Raw genomic sequence first — 12056 nt, forward strand, 5'->3', positions numbered from 1 at the left:
ATCACCATTAACATGATTTTCTGTCCTTTACTTGACTGCCAAACAAATGTTGCATAAACAATTTTTTTGCCATACCTTAAAGATAATAGCATTTCCCAGGAAATAGACAATACGACTTTCAATTGCAATATCTGTAACAAACTACTGACAATAACTCATTTCACTATACAGTCAAAAGCTGACATGGGTCCATAATTAGTAAGATGATTGAAATATTTGCAGTGAAGTTTACAGGCAAAGGTACAATTTTGCAAGAGGTGTTAAAAATTATTTAAATGCCTATAAAATACTGAAATTGTGTAATTCCTTGTCCTGTTGAATGACACGTGGATTTAATAGGACTCTGTCAAATCAATTCTCTGTCTTCTAAAAGGATGTATCAAAGTATCTGTATTTAATTTGGATTGCCGGTGAACCATAATATCTAGAAATTATAGTGCTCTGATTTATTTAGCATGTTACCCAGAATATTTCACTCAAGTTCATGTTGACATAAAAATTGTGAGGAGATAAAAACATGGGGACAGACATTGATGTCTGTTCGATTTCCCATGAATTAGGTATCAGAGATATAATCATGTGAAAAAGATAAAATCAAACAACTAAGAAACACACACACACACATATATATGCAGTTTGTGTGTGTATAGAGATTGCTTCTTGGATCTATATATATATATATATATATACTCAAGTCATATATGCATGCTTAAGTCAACTTCTTGGAGATACAGATATATTTCCAAGAAGCTGGCTTGAGTGACCTATAAAACATAATCCAGTTTCCCTTTGTGTATCCAGATGGCAGGTTTCTAGCTACATAAGTGGCATTTATGGCACTTATATTCATGTAGTGATTTTATTACCCCCACAATGTGGACAAGTAAACATGTGCATATAGACTATGCACTGGGTGGGCATGTATGCATGCCCATTCTAGATGCAGAAGTACATTCAAGTGCTGAAAACCTGGAGGCCAGAAACTCATGACTAACATGTTAGATACTACACCAAACACTGTTAAATGCAAGGACCAGAGAGACAACATCAAAAGGAGTGCTGGAACAGGTCTGTCTAAGAGGCGACTTGGTAATTAGAGTACTGACCTAGGAAAATGGAGGGATGTGGTTTTAAATCCCACTCTGGGCAAGTGAAACCAAAAGCTGCTTCCTTTTCAGGTGGGTCTAAATGGAAGGCCTCCCTTCCCAGAGGTGCAAAATAGCAGCTGCGCCCAAGGTAGTTTTGGGTTGCTGTGGTGTGGATTTCAGTGGTGTGTTCAGCTCCTATTGTGGTGGCAGTTACTTTTGCACCTAGGACAGCCACCCCAGTCCCATTTTCTCCCCCTTCCTCTCCGCACCCTCCTTTTCCCCCAAGTAGCTTCCCCTTCCTTCATGGCTACACACATACATACCTGCTCAGTCAATGCATAACCTATGGTGATGGCTAGAAAATGGCATTTAGAGGTTTGCTTTTGGGAATCAACTTGCAGGTAAAGTAGATATTGTATTAAAACAATGGTCCAGGGTAATGACAAGGGTTAATTGATTTCTAAAAGCCTGTTTGTGACAAAGTTTCCTTCAAGACCCACTGTGTCTGACAGGCAAGCAGGCTGGGAAATTGAAGAAATGTACCACACACTTCCATAACAGAGATTAGGTATTCTGCAGTATTGGCACCAGGTTACAGTGCCCACTGCAGAGCCCTTGGGATTTCCAGGTTTGGTAGATGGACCAAATTAGGAGAAACTGGTATAGTCCAAATTAAGGTGTGCATGTGATGGGTTTGTGAAACAAAGAGATATGCTGACAGGACAGAATATGGACAGTATGACAATGACTGCAGGGAGACCAATCAATGATGCCCGAGAATGAAGAGTCATCAGAAGGGGGAAAAGAATACAAAAGAAAGGATTTCAGAGTACCAAAGGGTCCCCAGGAGAACTCGAGGCTACCACCATGGACTGAGGGCACACCACCAGCCCATCTCACCCACACCACTGTGGTGGGTGGGCCTCAGTGTCCAGCCTCCAGGCTGTGGACATCTGACATTCAAGAGATAATCTCAGAGTGAAGCTTGCATACTGGCCAGATGAACCTTGATAGGACTGGTAGATATAGAATTGTTTGTATTATTCTTACCTGTTATCACTGTGTATCGATAAAATTCACCTACTATCAAATGGAGATGTTGTGGTCAGTCTGAGGGTTTCGGTCTGCTCGGGACAAGGTATCTGGGTCATAAATCCAGTGAAAACATATGACACATGCTCAGTCTATGCACACATGCCTTTATGTCCACAGTTCAAAGAGAGGGCCAATGCTAGTCAGATACAAAGCTAGAAAACTGTCATTTACACACACAAACAAGGTAGAATTCTATGCAATGATACTTAGCTAACTATGAGGGAATTTTACTTCATTAACCTATAGAAAGTAGTTCAAAATCCTTAGGTGAATTTTAAAAATAAAAAATAAACCAATAGAAGTGAAGCAAGAATTGTTTACTTATCTATTTATTTTAAAATCCATTTATGAATTTGTTGTTACCTTCTCCTTAGCCTCTACTTGTTTCTAGACATAGCTAGAGTGCTCTTTAACCCTCTCCTACAATTCCTCACTTTAACTCTCTCTCAACACATGTAGTACACCTGCATAAAGCCAACTGCTTCAACTCCACGGAGAAGATTGTATTCTGTTCCATCAGACTCCAATTTGGTCACAGTGTACTGAACATTCAGATCCTCTTGCTGTGAATATTGCAATTTATTTAACCTAGGGATGATGCCACTAGTAGTGACTTTGAAAGCAATTACACAAGTACTTGTACTGGTGGAAAACATTGTCAACTTTTTTAATGAAAATAAAAAAAACGACAAAATTTGACACAACTTTAAAAAATGGTGATATTTTTGCAGAAAAAGTAGTCCTTTTCCAACCACTTCTTAGTCCATTCTAGTAGCATTAACACTTCCTGGAAAAATCAGGCACATAAGTAAGTTCTGGCATTTTGTTTTCAAATTTGCTGTAAATGTGCTGAGGCAATTATTGCAAGAGTAATGTTCTAGTTAGAGAAAATGTTGATCTTCTGAAGCCTTCATTGTTGGGTAGGGTGTTGAAATGAGTTCACATGTGATTTAGGTTAGAGACTATTTTCTGATACCATCTGGTGATGGTCTCAGAGGAGAAGCTGGGGAAATGATGCTTAAATGTTGGAATTGTTAACTAGAAGGGACAGGAATATTTTAACATCATATTTCATTTTTTAATGTGTTTCCAAGTACAGTTGTTGTGGTGCTTTTGAACTACAGTCTTCATGTTTCTTTTTTCTTTCTGTATGTGCATGTATAGATGAACAGATAGATATATATCTACATGATTCAAGTACATAGTTACAAAAGAAATATAGATATTCACAGCTAGGTGACTAAATTGAGGCCCTACACTCAACCAGGTCACATTGTTTTATCTGTCTCTCTGATCATGTTTAAAATCATATCATGCTGGGGAGAAGCATCAAAGCAAGGAAAAGGTCTTAGCTCATGGCTCAAGAAAAAGATATGCTAGTCACACAATTCCTATGGCAGGGAGGCAAGAGGGAATTCTAAAATAACTACTGGAGCACACAGGATTAGTGTTCAAATTAAATTATGGGATGGTGGGGGAAAGGGTTTAGCTGAGGAATACAGGGAAATTCTGTGGTGTATTGGGCAAATTGGAGAGAAACAAGCAGCCCATGAGGTGCTCAGTAAACTCAACTTACAAAGCACATATGTATGTGACTTTGTCCATTGCTGCCCAGCACTCAAAGAACATGAAGACCTTCTTATTGTTGCCAGTTGTGGAACGTTAAGCAATAATGGCCTGCTTGCTGATTAAAGGACTAAGTTTCTGGTTTATACTCTTCAAACACATCTAAGAACAGTTTGTTACAGCATATGGATTCTTTGTATCTACTGGAAAACTTATGAAAGCTGACTTTCTTGAGAAATTGAGGCAGAACTATTTTTCTTGTGCTCTCTATCCTCTTCTATTCCCTGAAATGGGTTAGTATTAGGAAGTATTCAGGCATGTAAAAATGAAAATTGATTTAAGAAGTTGAAACTTTTTCATTTAAAAAAAAGGCCCATTTCCTATAGAAGGTGGATGGTCAGGTCAATTCTCTCATCCCTACCATCTCTTTTGTGTGATTTGAACCTTTGTGCTGCCTTTGAGCCTTTGTTCCTCTTTTCATGTGAATTTCAGGCTGACAGAATACAATAATATGAATCAAAACTTTAACCTAAGATGTTGCCTCACTTTATCACAGTGACATTGTGTTTTCAATAAATGTAAGCTTTTATCCAGGTTATTCAGGTAAAGCAACCTTTGTTTTGTTGTAGCTTTTTCCAGTTCCATTGGCTTTCTTTAGTTCTTTAAAAAAAAAAAAGGAAATTCTGCCCCATGGATACTTACTTTTGTGCCAAATGTGCCTAAGAGTGGCTGAAAAAAAGTAATTATTTGCAACTTTTGAACTTTCTGAGAGTCCTTGTAGATGTATTACTATGCTTGGTGCACTTTTCAGTGTTGTTCACGTCTGAGTTTTTTGGATGATTCATTTCTTTGAGAATCCCTAGATTCATTTCCAGATAACTCACTCAGTTCTACCCAGCTGCATTTCCTTATATTTTCTGTGCAACTTTTGGAAAGACCTTTTGCAGAATAGAACCTTAGGAGTTATAATGGACTACAAGCTGAATATGATTAGAGAAACTCTTGTCTGAAATGGATTTGACAGGGATGCTCTTGCCGTGAGAAGGTGTTAGACAAGATGACCTCCCGAGGTTCCTTCCAGTCCTGTGATTCTGTGATTCCTTAAATCAGATGTAAATTTATATTGCTGTTTATTGTCCCCTAATAATATGTTTTCCTTCAAAATTGACATCTTCCACAGCAGGAGATGTCCTGATTATATTTGAGCCTTAAGTTTTTATGTTCTGTTCTTTCCTCACACAATCCTTGTATTTAAAAGAGCCTCTCTTTACCATCTCTGTCTTCCCAAATCCTGTTGTATTTATCTTCAAGCTCTTGAGGGGGCTTACTACTTCTGCACACTCCATTTCCTGTCTTCTAAACCTGCTTTGTCCTTTCAGGGTTTTATATAAGCATGTTGTGTACTTACAGATGTATCAATTGTGTCAATACTGATATAAGCTGTTACAATATAATTGTTAGGTCTGCAGACTTCTGTGGCAATACAAGAGTAACAAAACAACCACAATTTTAATCCTGTTTTCATCAGTTGTCATTCATGTAACAAGTGATGTAGTTCAATTGTATCACTGCAGAAGCCTGCAGACTTAAAAGTTTCAATGTAACAGCTGATGCACACTCCTGAGCAGCAGCTTCCCCTCCCCTTATTAAAGTGATTAAAAAGTATATTTATGCATGGTTTTACTTTCCAGCTCTTAACATTGGTGAAGCTTCCTGCTGGGCAGGAAAGTATGACTTAAGTCTGGCTTAAAACATTCACAAAACAGAACAAAAATTAAAAAGTACCTCCTACTTTTTAAATCCCATGAGTCCTAATAAGTATTATGATTTTTGAGCCCTCCCTCATGAATTTTGAGAATCTTTGGCTTGAAAGGGGAGATAGGCAGGTCTGACAACAATGCAGAAGAGGCATATTAGCAATGGTAACAGATAAAAGGGAGTCTGACTGGGTAGAAAACAGGGTGGATGTTCAATGAGTGAGAGAATGCTAAAAAGTGTGCTTTCACCTTCTGGGACAATAGAAGTGTCTTCACAAGATACTTAAATTCACATTAGCATAGTTTACTATGAAGTAAACATGTGCATCTACACATGCACGTGCTTACTTGCAGTAAACTTCCCTAAACCTGAGTAAATTTCCTACCTCCAAATGCAAGTAGGAAATTTACTCAGCACTAGTAACAATGCTGTAGCACTCATGTAGATGCCTGACTGGGAGAAAAACTTTTAGGGGTTTGGAGATAGTTCCCTGCCCTCGGGAGCTGCCTGCTGCTGGGGCAGGCTCCAGCACAGGAGCCCAGGTCAGGTATATGTCCCCCTGCCCTGGCAGCAGGGAGCTCCAAGCCCCCTGCTCCCAGATCACAATCGAGGTGTGGGGACTGGGAGACCCTTATCTCCCTGCCTCTGCTTTGCAATCATGATCAGGGAACAGAGGACTGGAAGACCCTTATCTCCCAGCCTGAGCTCTGTGGTCATGGGGCTTGTGCCAGGAGACCCTTATCTCCCAGAAGTGTCTCCACAATCTCAGGGCCACTGCCGGGAGGTGGGTCTTCCAGTCTGAGTCTTACAACCACAAAGCTCAGGCTGGGGATAAGCATCTCCCAGCAGTATCCCTGTGGCCTCAGGGCTTGGGCTGGAGATAATGGTCTCCCAGCCTGAGCCCCATGACCATGGAGCTCAGACTGGGAGATGCACATCTCTCAGCAGTGGCCCCACAACCACAGAGACAGTGCTGGGATCTCCCTGCTGGCATGGACAGTGGAGTCTTTTCCCCACTGTTCTCCATGAGCCCAGACCAGGGCCAGGGGGCGGGGGGGAGAAAGAATAGGCTGGGGAGTTTGTTCCCTCCCTAGCACCATTCTTATGGAACTGGAGAGGGAACACGCTCCCCAGTCCCCATCCTAAGTGCCCTGGTGGTGATAATGTCCCCCAGCCCCAGCAGTAGGGAACTTCCAGCCCCCGACTTCTAAATCATGAAGCAGGGTCTGGGAGCTTGCTCCCAACCCCGACTCTGCAAACATGCAGTTCCCTGCCCAGGCTGGAGCTGGCCGGGGAGCGAAGCAGTGCAGCCTGGAAGTAGCTGGGGACTGTCCTGTTTCAAGTGATGCAGCAGCTGGGTGGGAGTGTGAAGCTGCTTCAGTAGCAGGGCAGGGGGATCAGCAGCTGGGTGGGAGTGTAAAGCATGGGTCTGGGGCTGGCAGCAGCATGGAGCCCATGCCCAAGGGGGTAGCAGGAGTGTGGAGCTCAGGTGAGCAGGGTGTAGGTGCGAGTGAGGGTGGGGGGTATGGGGATTCCCCCCACAACACTCCCTCCCACAGCAGATGGCTCCCAGTGCTGGTGGCAACACCAGTAGCAGCCAGGACCACTTAGGGTACTCATGCTCTGCGCAGGTGCTGTCACCCAGCAGCATGCAGCTTTGGTGGCAAAAAGTGCAGCCAAGCTGGCTCACCTGTAGCGTGGGGGCTCTGTGCAGTGCATGTGCAGTTCCCAGCACTCCACACCACTGGGGGAAGAGCCATGTGATGGGGCCAGCTGCCTTCCCTGCCCCTGCTGTTCAGATCCTGGGACTTTGCCAGGAAGCAGGGGGCAGGGCTCTCTTCTACTTCCACTGGAGTCCTGGGACCTGAACAGCAGGGAGAGGTGAAGGCAGCCGGCTCCGCCGTGCACGGCTCCCTTCCGTACTGCTCCCCTACCTGGTGCCAGGAGTGAGTTGGATGCCAGGGAAGCTAAGCAGGGCCCCTAGCAGCTGCAGCAGTGGCAGCAAAAGCCCCACCCAGAAGCTGCATGCTGGCCAGGCCAGGACCTTCTGCCCATGGTGGTGGAAGCAAGGCATGATGGCTGGGCAGGGTACAATTAGTTGGTGAGCACCTACAGGCCAGGTGATACTGCCTGGCAGGACGGATCTAGCCGGCAGGCCATATTTTTAGTTTCCTTCATGTAAAGGTTCCCAAAACAATCCATTTAAGTTTATTTATTGTAAGAAATGCATAGATGTATACAAAATAATATGTGTCTAATAATACAAGACAATAATACCACAGGACTTTTATTCAAAAACAGTTTAAACGCAAGGACTGTCAGCATCAAAAGAAGTGCCAGAAGAGGTCTGTCTAATGTGGTTAGAGTACTGACCAAGGAAAATGGAGGGATGTAGATTTAAACCCCACTCTGGGCAGCATTGGGAAGACCACGGGTCTCCTGTTTCCTTGTCAAGTGCCCTGCCTATTTAGTTTATGGGTCTAAATGGGAGCTCCCCCCTCCCCACCTTTTCAGAGGTGTAAAATGGCAGCTGGGCTGCTGAGGTGTGGATTGTAGTGGTGTGTTCAGCTGCAATAATAATACAGTAATACTTGTCTCAGCTTCCTTAGCACCATTAAACAGTCTAGGCTTTTGTCAGTGTCATCTGAAAAATTCAGAATCATTCCCCTCCCCCCAGGCCTCCTGTATGTAGCCTTTTTGGCTACTCTTCTCTGTAACATGAAGTCTCTCTCTCCTGGGCAGCTAGTTTCTTTCAGTTTTCATGTAGTAACTCACTCTTTCTGTCAACCCTCCACAGTAGCCTTCTACCCTCCCTGTCTCTTTCTCTGTATGTCTCTCTCTCTCTCTCTCTCGCCATTTATCCCTTTCAAACTGTTAGTGAAACATCCTTTTTCCAATAATTTTTGACAAGCATCATTCAATCAGCCTTAAATGTGTTCCCTACCAGGTGGTTCCCTGCTTGCTTCCTACCCTTCTGTAATTCTGACATGGGGGGGGAAGGGTTTTCCCTCAGTATTAATCAGCAGTCTGTCCCAGGGAACTTCTGTGCAAATACTCACAGTGCCAAAAGCACACATTTTTAAGTGACATAATAATGTGCAATAGCCTATTTTACTGTGCATTAGTGTAATTACAGGGTTTTTTTTACATGACACTTTGTTATGCAAATAAAATAGGCTACTGTGCATTAAAGCACACGTGTAGATGTGCCCAACACCAAGGCAGATATTCAAAATGGACTTTGCTGCCTGAGTTAAATACTCATAGGAAGTCCACATTGCCAAATTGTAACAGCCTGACACAAAGGCATTGATAAAGAATGAGATGGACGTGGGGCTAAGTAGAAGGGAGGTTTTGTGGTTCAAGTACTAGGTTGTAGTACGGGGTATTTAACTCTTGGCTACACCTCAGAAGTCCTGTGAGATCTCAGACACATCATCTTAATCTCTTCCTTAGTCTTCTTTCTCTATAAATGGAAACACTGTTCTTCACTGTGTCTGCCTTAATTTTTTAGACCGTACGCTTCGCGAGGCAGAAACAAACTCTCCAACATTATGTATACTACATTATCTTCTAGAGTATCTTATCTTCTACAGTCCCAGACAGGAGACATATACTACACACAGAGATATATGTCATCTTTTTCAGGAAGGGAACAGATTGTGAGCATCTCATCTTAGTTTCAAATAAATACAGAAAATGCCATATACTGAATTTATGTGAATCTAAGATGACCCTGAATTTAAGACAACTGCCAGAACCAAAGAAATTAAGAAATTAAGAAATTAATAAACAATAAATATGTGCTTCTTAAAGGCATTTGGAACTAATATAAAGCTTGTATTTTTGTAACCCGCAAATGTAACTTGTAACTGTTTGTGAAACTGACCAGGCCTCAAAGAAAAAGCTATCGCTGTGAAATTAGCTGACCTAATAGTTCTTTCTTGCTCAGAATTTAGCCTTGATGATGATAAAAACTGGATTCAACTGCCTAGCTAATCCAGCGCATTTCAAGAAAGAACATCTCAAAAAAGCATAGTCAGAGAGTTTAAAAGGGGCTGGATTTGGGCGGGGTAATGTTAATTTCAAACCTGAAGATGCTGTGCTGCAATTTGCTTATTAGATAAACCCAAGTCTGGGTAATAACCTTTTATAATAATTTTAACACCTTTTAATCCCATAGGGTAATGGCTATAAAACAAAATTGTAAATGGCCCTAAGGCCAGCAGATTAGCATAAGAGTAGGTATAAAAAGTGCGTGTATCAGGTGACCAACAGAAAACGAAAAGAGGGAACAGGACGGAAATTGTTGTTCCATACCCAGACTCCAGACTCCCATCGTGAATGAGGATCAGATCTTGATCAGGGGAACTCCCACAGTAATCCTTTGGACAGCATTGATCAGGGATGCCTGACTTTGCTGGAATCAGCTAGCGCACACCTGGCATTGAGGGACTGCCGATAAGTTGCCAACCCATGTCTGTCTATTTGTTGTTTTAAACAGCCCAGGGGTGATATTTTCGCAGTGCCTAGCTGGCCTGTGACAGATTGATCTATTTATCTGTTGTTATCATCTGTTATTATTTACTATTAGCTCTTTAATATTGCATTATCTGCTTATTGCATTTATCTTTCTGTTAACTGTTGTGTGTGTGTAAGCTATAATAAATTTGCCATTGTTTTACTCCCAACTCTGCCTCCTCAATCCCAAACCAAACAGCCAAGTGGCTGAATTGATATACTCACAGTGCCTAGCTGGCCTGTGACAGACAACCCCCCAATAATTAGATTCTATATGTGGAAAAGGTATAAATGTATTAGTTTTCCAGGTATAGAATCTAATTATTGCAAAGTTATCTTGAATTTGTCCACCTATGCCACTGCTACAGCAGGGAAAGCAGTGGCTGGGAGGGGGGGCCACTGCCCTCCACCCCCCCTCCCCCAAGACCCTTCTTTCCTTGGTGACACTGATGTAAATATTCTGTCCCGTTATACCATTAGGCATCCAATATCCCTTGAGAACAGCAGATGGAAGGACAGCACTTCCCAATCCATGAAGTAGCATGAACATTGCTCATTGGATGGACAAGGGACAGAGTTCCATGCGCTTCATGGCAAGTCTGACAGTAAGAGAGAGGGGGAAGGGGAAGCAGACAGCAGGGTAGGGGTGGCAGGTGACTTCTTTGGGTCTGACTGTGGCCCCAGTCCAGGCTCTGAGGAAGAGTCAGAGCCACAGCATCTGCCTACCACTGCCCCTCCTCCGACTTTTCATACAAATCTAAGATGAGGGGCTTTTCCCCCGAGGTTGACTGGGGAAGGCTCATCTTAGATTCAAGTAAATATGGTATATGGCACCCAGTATAGTAAAAATCCTGATCCTGTTTGGGATTCTAGAAGATAATGTATTATACATTACAAATAATAATAAAATAGGTGAAGAACTAGAGTACGCTACCAGAGCTTTCACCTCTGTCTAAAACTCACTGACTTCATTCAGTCCTTCAGCTGGTACAGAAAGCCAAGCACTGCCTCTGTCTGGATCTGACCCATTTTAAGAAAGGCACAGACTAAGGAAATCTAGACTCATGTATTTCACATCTCTGTTAGAGGAATTAAGATGTGTGGGGCCTGAAACAAGAACCTAGACCAAAAGAATTGCTAAAGCTAAAGTCTCATCAAAGAGATTTCAACTTGTCCTCTGATTTCCAGCCTGCATCTTTCCTGGGGAAATGCCAGGCAAGAGTTTTGGAAATAGCTATTGATGGTGTATTTATCCATACATATGACTACAGCCCATATCATATATGCTACACTATTTTTTGAAGGTGGTATTGGTTATTTGTTATTTAAGCACTGATGATTTATTCTAAGTAAGCGATGAAACCTGTGATTATAAGACTCCAGCTTATTTTAACATCAGCCAGTTTTATTTTTAAATGAAACTGTTGTTAACCTTTAAAGTCCTTTGTGAATTTGTGCTACCTTATCAGTAGAAGAACAGGTTGGGAAGCTATTTTTGCTTCTTTACACAATAAAGTGTTTGCTGTGTGCTAAGTTTGTGTGTGATCTGAAGGGGAAAAAATACATCAAGTGAACATTCCCTGGTGTATATGTCCCTATATCCCCACAAAGTTGTTGATTTGGCAGATTTTGACAGGTTGGAGACTTGTGACAGGTACAATCTGGTTCCCAAAGGCCATTTTGCAAAAAAAACACAGGGAAATGCATCTATGCTCCTTATGCCATTATGTCAGAGTATCAGAAAATTCACATTTCAACAGGAGCTCTTCAGGAATAAAGAATCAAGACACTAGGCACCATCCCTTGGACTTGCACCTGTCAAGGCAAAAATGATGGGAGTGGTCTGTTTACCATGGCTGGACATGTTTAAAAGTGTCCCGGGGTGGGGAACCAAACCCCAGAGTCACGGTGGGCCGGGGTGGCAATTAGACATGGTAACAGGCCGGGTTCTATTGGCTATGGAGAACTGAGGCACGGGAAGCGTAGCGGTTTCTTAAACAAGTTGTGAATTTATTTGACTTACGCTTA

At 42.3% G+C, this 12056-nt stretch overlaps 1 long non-coding RNA gene across 1 annotated transcript in view; it reads right to left on the reverse strand.

Annotated features, from left to right (window-relative positions):
• Positions 1–1326: 1326 nt before the first annotated feature.
• Positions 1327–12056, reverse strand: part of LOC109319266 — a 20222-nt gene continuing 9492 nt past the window's right edge. Inside the window, exons 2-3 of the long non-coding RNA XR_002103449.1 lie at positions 8316–8320; positions 1327–1337 (exon numbers count right to left, since the gene is read on the reverse strand). This is a non-coding gene — a long non-coding RNA (uncharacterized LOC109319266). The remainder of the gene's footprint in view (positions 1338–8315; positions 8321–12056) is intronic.

Source organism: Crocodylus porosus, unplaced genomic scaffold (genome assembly GCF_001723895.1).
Source record: "Crocodylus porosus isolate Cpor-Errol unplaced genomic scaffold, CroPor_comp1, whole genome shotgun sequence".
NCBI classification, from domain to species: Eukaryota; Metazoa; Chordata; order Crocodylia; family Crocodylidae; genus Crocodylus; species Crocodylus porosus.